Source organism: Takifugu flavidus, chromosome 1 (assembly GCF_003711565.1).
Source record: "Takifugu flavidus isolate HTHZ2018 chromosome 1, ASM371156v2, whole genome shotgun sequence".
Taxonomy (NCBI): domain Eukaryota; kingdom Metazoa; phylum Chordata; class Actinopteri; order Tetraodontiformes; family Tetraodontidae; genus Takifugu; species Takifugu flavidus.
In genome coordinates this window covers 6575126-6584362 of record NC_079520.1, presented here as the reverse complement: position 1 = coordinate 6584362, position 9237 = coordinate 6575126, and positions in this window count along the sequence as shown.

The window sequence follows — 9237 nt, the reverse complement described above, 5'->3', positions numbered from 1 at the left end:
GCTCTTGATATATGGGTGTCATCCGGCTGGAGTTTTATCTTTGTTTAAAGCTTTTAGGACAAAAATCTGTGACTTCAAGCCGCAGCAGAAGATGATAATTGAAGCAAAATGTGGTTATATTAGTGTCTAATCATCCCTGTGGAGATCATTTCTCCCGCTATCATGTAGCCCTTGATGCACTATGTCACCCATGTAGAACAAAGCTGCTGGTACAGTACATTAGGAAAATTGGCTTCCAGCTCAGTAATTATGGGTCTTCGTGATTGAAGCTTTGATGTTTATTGATGTTGGTTGCCCCATGTGTAATATATAGCCAAAAAACAACACAGAAGTGCTCCTTTGTTCGCCGTTTCACCGTGATCCTCTGATTGAACTCTGTTGGGTTTTTTCATGTTTAAAAATGTCCCTTAGCTGCCTGAGCTGTTTCTATATGCATTAACTCCGATGACCCCCCAGGGCTGCCGCAGGCGGCACATCTTCGCCGAGACTTCCTCTGTGTTTAAAGCATGACTGAGAAATCCCTGAACGCCATCAGTGGCATGCGGACGCCACGTGAACACGGAAAGATGTATGCATTCATCCCTCAAGCCAAATTCATCACTAATTCCTTCAAAAAAATGACCCACAGAAGTCGGGGGGATACTGCTTACATCTTTTATAAGTTGCAGCAAAGAAAGTATGAGTCTTAACCTTATACCTCAGACTGTTCATTTAAACAGCTCTCTCAGCTGCGTGTGTGATGCTGTCCACAGGAAGCATGGAGTGGTGTCCCCACACACAACACACCTGTGGATCTTTAAGCCAGAAGAGGCCGAAAAGGAGCCAAATGGAAGCAGAGAGGAGGTAAATCTACAGTTTAATCTGAGAAGGCAGTCAAAAGAGGCCACCAACATTATATTTAAGGCTCAGAGCCAAAATGCTGAAATAAAAAGAGGAATAGAAATAATGGACTCTAGAATTTCAGGTTTGTGTTGTACTTATAGAAATGAAAACATTTCTCTCTGTGTTAAAGATATATCCAGTTAGATTCTAGACACATAGGAGCCACTCTCATAAATAATCACAAACCTAAAACAAAAGCAAACAAAAGTGAGAAACAGGACATTAAATTTAAGGTAAGAACAAAGGCGAGGTAAAGAAGATGGAGAGAGGGATGATTTCATCAGCAGCCATATTTCTTGGCCCATTTATTGCCGTGATCCTGAAAAAAAAGATCATTATCTGGATTGCCATCATTTACATTAGACTAAGAGCTCTGTGTCTTGTAATGGAGGGGGAGGAATGGATGGGAGGGCCAGATATTAATTGTTCCCCCATGAGCTCATATGGGGCTTGAACAGGAGTCCCACCACCAGCCACGTCCTTGATCCTGTCCTTTAAGACAGAAGCTGATGTCAGACTAAATTCAGGGGGATGAAAGGTGCCACAGGATTAGGCACATTCCAATTTCTGTTTTAAACAATATTCGATTCAATTTACTGTTACAGAAGAAATACATACATAATCCATAAATACATACCATACCATACAAATGCATTTATACACCCTATAAGTACAGTAGAATTGTCGAATTTTCCTAACAAATTGAAACACTTTGCAAAGCTTCTGCCTGTGCTGATGCATCTGGGACATTTAGATTTAGTGTAGACCTTTACCAAGTCTCTGCTTGCGAGCTGGTATAACTGCCTTTTTGAAGCCAATTTATTTTCAGTGCATACGCGCACACACACACACACACACACACACACACGCTGTCCCCCGGGTACATTTTATTAATCCTGGCAATGCTGCGGACAGGAACATAAATTAATCTAGAATTTACGACAGACGCAGCTCTCGTAAGGGAGGACTGGAAAAAGAGACATGTGTCCCCCAGTGAAGCGTGTAGAGATGTCCAGTGAGTAGTAGTAGAATACTATAGTTCCATCACCAGTTATGATTCAAGTGTGTGGACAGAAATAAAGGGAGACAGAGAGAAACTACCACCAATACCACCTCTTGTAGCTCAAGCAGTTTCCAATTGGGAGGTTTACAAGACTTCACAATTTAAAGAAACTAATTAATGTTAGCATGTTGTTTGGTTTCCAAAATGTTTCCTTTGGAGCCCACAATTGAATTAAGCGTGAGATCTGGATGTGCTCCATACAATACATGTGGACAGATACCCTGACAGTTTGGATAACAAGCCATGGAAAATATCACATGGCTATTAAATTAGCTCAGGTCGGACATGCAGGGTGCTGAAGTGGAAAGTGAAGCTCTCTCCCAAGCTGCTGCATAAAGGTGCCTGCTGAGACCTTCCTGCTTTGGTGATAGATTTAAATCAGGATTTAGTCATTATAATATGAGTATTATCCAGTTTTACTGCAGAGGTTCATCATTGCCAGGGTGCCTAAAAGATTGTTAATTCATCATTGTGCACCACATTAAAACAGATTTGTGTCAGATTATTGTGCACAGGAAGAGGAAAAGATCCTGGTCCCCAATGTTCACACTCTGCCGGTTCAACAAGAAGGGATCAAATCAGTGAAAAGTACGACAGGTACCAGGGTAAGCAGAGGACAAGTACCGCCTGGCTGTCTGTGGGTCGGTTCCTGGCACCAGCACTTTCTATTCCATCAAAAAGTCTGCTCTCATTTATGTTCACCCCAATGTGGATGTTCACTTCCAATGCAAACCACTTGTCAATTAAAATCCCCACATTTTAATCTTCAGTCATACTAAACAGCACGTGTCTAAATTTTAGATATCCTGCAATATTTGTATGACATTTGGAAAAGCCGTAACCACAGGACAGAAATATAGCTCAGCTGCAGCTGCTTGTTTTTGACAGATGCTGCAGCCTGTCTTATCGTCGCCACGGCAATCAGTGGCTGCAGCGGCTGCCTGTGTATTGAACTGCGGTGAGTAATGAAAATGGTGTGAGCCCACTGTTGGCTCTTCTATTGATCCCATCAGCGGTAAGTAGCCCGGCTCCAATTAGACCTTAATAGGCTGGAGGAAGACGACAGGAGCGTGATCGTATGAAACTGTATGAAACGTAAAGATGTAAGTGACCTGATGGGGAATGAATTCCCCGCTGAACTGTTACCACCACTCTAATATGAAATACAGAATTTTAATGACTCAATGGAATATGCAGCAGGATATAAACTACACCTGATTTCTAAAGCGAAAAGAGAGATGATTCTGTTTAAAAAAACCTCTACACACAACTAAACTGTCCACTTTTCACCTCCAGGCACAGACGCATAAAAACCGTCTCTCCTCTTTGGGAAAAAGCTGCCTCTCATAATCAACTGAACCGGCCATTTACAAATTCTATTACCACCGTTTGGGTAGGAGGAGGGGAGGGGTCACCCTTCAGAGTGATTTAGTTTATGCTGAGTAGGGGGAAAAGGTCCTTGAAACAGCATCAGTTGAGTCAGAAACATGTTTGTGTGTGCGTGTGTGTGTGTGTGTGCGTGTGTGTGTGTGTGTGTGTGTGTGTGTGTTGTGTGTGTGTGTGTGTGTGTGTGTGTAAATCAGCACCTATTTCTGCCTCGGTGCAGCCGCACATCTGTCTTCGTCCAGCAGCAGTGGGAACCAGACAGGTACAGATTCACTTCAGTTTACAAACACAGAAAGAAAAATGGAATGAAAGACTCACTGCTGAAGCACAGGGAGGATGCACTTACCAGGATCTTGGGACTTTGTATCACACACACAAGCACAAACACACAAACATCTTGACTGTGGCATTTCAGCTGAGAATGAACCTGAAACAGGATTTGTATTTTTTTTAGCCTGAACAGCTACAGGGACACCTGTTGAAACAGGAAGGATGTGTTTCTGGTCAGAAGTGATAGCAGCTGCTGGCTAACAAGCTAAGGGGGTACAAACATTCATCTGTCTCACAAGAGCCCAGCAGGACCCCTCTAGCCTCCGTAATGCTTTACGAGGCTGTCAATTTAAAGATGACGCATGATGGATGCAGGGTTGACCACACACACACACACACACATGCACACAGAGCGTGGGTGGGGAGGGGGTGGACGAGGAATCAGACATGCAGAGATAGATGAGCAGCTGTGCATGTGTGTGTGTGTGTGTCTGTGAGAGAGAGAGGGAGAAACCTTGCACCTATCATCTTTCATCTTTAAATTGACAGATGGCCTTATGTGTGTGCGTGCATGTAGATGTGCGTGTGTATGTGTGTAGTCTTGGTGACTTATTCAATTACTTTATCTGGTTTATCATCTCTAAGATTAAGGAAAGCAAGAATCAAGATTCCGGCCATTTTCTATTCTCTTGTGGTCCCGATTCTGCCGTGTGTGCATTTGTGCCTGTGTGCACAGCTTCCTGACCGCCACATTCCAATTAAAACAGAGAAGGGTGTGTGAGGTCAGGACAATTCCCCGAGTCCCATTAGTTATTACTAATTGAACAGACACATTACTTATTAACTAATCAATTAATAATTGATTAATTAACAAGAGAAATTGAGTCCAGTCGCACAACAAATCCTAATTATAGCACAAAGGAGAAGCAGAGTGTACACTTCACTAAGAAAAGAGAGACAGACTGCACTTCTAATGCTTGTTTTCAAAGAGGACACTTTTTTCTTCCTTTACTCTTTGGTTTACAACCTGGGGGATTGGAGACGTAGAACACTGAGTGCTGGGATGTGTTTTTAGGTTGTGACATTATTGTCATGTTATCCTGTGATGCAGCCAGAGGGCAACGCTGTCCAAAGGATCTTACATTAGTGTTCGGAGTCACCACCCCATGTGACCGCGACTAGTGTGACCCAGTGCATCTGGCATGGAGAGATGAGCCAAGGAGTTTGAAAACATGAAGACTGAAATAATAACACATTTTCCATTGGGATTGATCCTTTTTTTCTCATTGATGACTGTTTTCCTTCCTTTAGGTGCAAAATAGTTCTCTAAATATTGAGGCGGGTCCCCCTTCATGGGCTAAAACTGTCACACCTTGTGTGTGTGTGTGTGTGTGTGTGTGTGTGTGTGTGTGTGTGTGTGTGTGTGTGTTGTGTGTGTGTGTGGTGTGTGTGTGTGTGTGTGTGTGTGTGTGTGTGTGTGTGTGTGTGTCCTTCTCATACAGGAAGATGCAAACAATAATCCAATTGTCTGTTATGGATGGGGAGAGGTAATTAAATCAAGTGAGCTAACTTAGTTACAAGTTCAATGCTGTTGCTTTGCTACGGTGGGACAATCTTCCAAAATGCAGAGGAATGGTTAATACATTTAAAACAAAATTAATATACAATATTGCCCTAGTTAGTATTTAAATGTGTTGGGATGCTGCCACAATTTGGGTAATTATATGATATCAGGGAAATGTAGAAAACCAGTAGGTTTGTATCTACTTTATTCTGCATAGGTAAATTACAGTACCACTCAATAAATAGAACAACCTGGAAAATCTCTTTATTTTATGCCAAAGAAAACATTGTAAACAGATTTGTTTTCATGCTGAGATCTGAGGTAAATTCATATTCACCGTGGGGGGTAAGTGATGCTGATGGCAGTGATTACTGATGGAACGTTAAGGCATTTCACTGTGTTCCGTCTCTGTTGGTGTTTGCTTTTGCCCTCTCCACACGTTCATGCAGATGATTTATCATCACTACTGTAAATTGGAGTGTTTTTATTCAGCACTTCTCAGACCAGTTTTGAGCTTTCCAACCACTTAACATTTGGAGTCTGCACCTAGCTGGGTCAGTGTTGTCCATACAGGACTCAATGTGCTCAAGTGGCCCAATTTACACATTTGTATACCAAGATGCCACCTGGGGAGCAATTTTGGCTCTAGACATTAGCACTTTGACATGTCCGCTGCAGAGGCCTGGGATCAGTCCAGCAACCTTTCATCACTCTACAGCTGAGCCACAGCTGCTAGTGGACACAAAACTGCATTTACAATTGAAAATGATTCATCTGTGTGCCTTTTACATTCGTAGATCTGCCTATATATTCATCTGTGGTCCAACTAGCTGATTTCCCCTCATGACTGTGGGTGTTGAACCTCAAAGTTAACATTGTGGTTGGGGACATTGTCCTGGCAGTTACAGAAAGACACAATAGCTGCAATAACTGCCCTCATGAACAGGAGGCTGCGTTTATCACAGCAGATGAAGGTCAAATATCCATCGAAGGCCTTCTGCTCATCTTACTGCTTTCTGTCTGTACCCCAAACCCACCTGCTCTCATTTTGCACCAGTTGGTATTTAAACTCTGGCCCAAAAGAGAGATGGCCTCCTGATTTTCATGCATTGCTCAATGAAAAAACTAGCAATGTTTGTAAAAACTGCTCGCTCAAAGAGGCAGAACAGCAGGGGTGTGTAGTAAATGTCAGAATTATCATGCAGCCTTGATTGACAGGCTTTGTGCCTTCTTCAGTCTTTCAGACCTGAATGGAGATGCTGACTTTCTCTTGTGTTCTGTGAACAATTGCAATAGCCAAGGCTTCCAGCGAGTCCAGCCAGTGTTAATGTCACCACTGGATGACATGAGCGACAGCCACAGTCGCAGGGACACAGTAACAGCAGTTACTGTAAAATGAAATGGGTTCCTCGAGAGAAGCGAGGAGGCCATTTGTCTCCCAGTCCAAACAAGCTGAATCTAAGGGGGAGATCGATACTGATATCTTTAGGCTGCTAACTGCTCCACTAATATATTATTGATGTCTGGGTCCCACTGGATTAAATTTGGGCCGCACGACCATACTTGATCTTGATCAGTGGACACAAGGGAGATGCCCTGAGAGAAAAATACCAGAATCCCAAAAGAAATGCGAATATGAGCCTTATCAAACAGGACAAGGAGCATTGCCTTTAACAGGTGCTCTCAGGGTGAGTAATGACGCAGGTCCCTAAACGTGATTAGGAAATCCTTCACTTATGTTGGTGTGGTTGGAGAGGAGCGAGGCCTTGTCAAGGCCTTGAGAGCAGCGCAAGCTGCTTCTGGCTGGCCGCTTCCTTTCACCACAACACTTCATCACAGATTAACCAACATAGTTCCTAAGGGATTGATTGATTGATTGATTGATTGATTGATTGATTGATGATGATTGATTGATTGATTGATTGATTGATTGATTGATTGATTGATTGATTGATTGATTTGTGTTACTAAAATGGAATTCTCTGGAACTAACTTATTTTGTTTTCTATGCACTGGCATTAAGTGAGTTCTCCTCGCACCACTTCACCACTCTATCCGCATACACCTGATGAATACCAGGGTCGTCTTCAGTCCCCAACAAAGATAGCGGTGCAGGATAAAGAGGAACCTTCAAAATAAACATGTTGGGCACATCCATTCTACAATCACCGATGGAAATCATCATGGCTGAGCCACTCCAGTGTTGGTAACTATTGGAGTTTAATATGTCCGGTTGACCTTGACTGTCTGTACTCTGTAAAATGTGTGGCAACAGCGAACTCAATAAGGATCGACTTCCTTCTTGTCTTGGATAATAAAAGCTCTGGCTGGAATGTATTAAAGGCTGATGTAAAATCCAGAAAAGTAGTTTTAGGCTTATCGAGATGCAATGGTCTTGTATCACAGAGCGTTCCACACGTGTTACTGAAAATGATGGATTAACTATTGGCTTTCATTAACTTTTTGTTTCGCGTCTCTTTCTGCAGCAGGCTAAAGCTGCTGTAATTCCTCTAATGGAGTGTGCTAACCATTTAGGGCCATTTTTCTGACACTGACTGATGCTGCTTAATTGCTGAGAAAATAGAGCATGCAGCCTTGCTGTACAAAAGCACACGCAAGCGCTCCTCATCAATATCCCTGACACATTACTGTAAGCACATCAAGTTATGTAAAGAGAGTGAGATAGTGAAGTTGCCAGATCATTTTTGTTGGAGAAGTATTTTCTTAAAAAAAACAGGAACATGTCAGCCTTTAAAATGATGAAACACGCTTTCAATACAACCACTGGGTTAAGCTTAGGTTGGTAAATGGCTCAATACCTTCTAGGTCCCAGTCATTCTGGGTTTTTTGGAGGGACGTTTGAAAATTGTCTCAAAATGGCACCTCCAGGAATGCAAAACAGCAAAATGTGGGAAACCTTTCAGACCTAGAGAGCGAGTACATTTTGTCTGTGCCAGTCTAACAAGCTTAAAATCTGACCAGAAGTTATTATCTATAATGTAGGTGATGCTGAGAATAACAAACACCTTTGAATTGTGTCTCATTTTGAGATTTCACAATCTGGTTTTGCGACAAAACTGCTACTTTGGTCATGATGGTCTGACATCGTGCCCCGCTGTTAAAAACATGCAGTATTATGAATAGAGTTAGCTTTGCTGTGTATACAGTGCTATTTGGACTCTACTACTGCTTCATTACAGGAAAACATTTTTAACATCGAAGCCACTACATTTACAGCTGAGATAGTGAGCTCGCCTGGACAGGTTGTTAGAGTGTTCACACGGCGTGCATGCTGCACTCTTATGACCAGAGCTGAGCAGCATGTTGGCCAGCACTTCCATTAGCTCTGATTGAAATTGAGGCGGTGCAGATGAAATATATCCTGTTAGCCTTCTGCGATGAACGAACGCACAGGCCAGCGGATGCAGGCCACGGCTCCATCTGATGATGAATGACAAAAAGCGGGAGAGAAGAGGAAGAGATGGAGTGAACAGACACACTGAGAGATCAACGGAGCGACAGAGGAGGCAGTATTTCAGTCACACTTAGCACGAGGGGTGGCATTGACAAATCCTGACGCTTCATTACTCTGGAAACCATCAGCTAGCATGTTTTATCTCCACTACTGCTGATGAAATCAGCACAGGACAGCTGCCAGCCCGTATGTGTGCATGTATAACCTGCACGTGTCAAGCTGTGTTTTTGAAAAAAACAATGCATTAAATAGGACTTATTGCAGGGCTGGCCCACTAGGCTAAGTGTGTATGTGCATTAGCTGTCATGGTAGCTGCACAACTGAGTAATGCATGGTACTCTTACACTGAGGTGAGAATAACATACACATCTTCAGGGGCAGGCCTAGCCAAGCGCAAGTCAAATCAATGCTCAGAAATCTCTCTTTATCAAAAGCCGCTGCCTCGTTCTCAGCTCCTGAAAGATTGACCTCATCTCCAGCTTGTCCACTCATTCCCGTAGGTGTATTTCAGCAGGTAAAGGGGGTGGGGGGACAGGACCTGTGCAAAATTTAAAAATTAAGGGTTCGTAAAAATAAAATAAAAAACATTTCACAGCC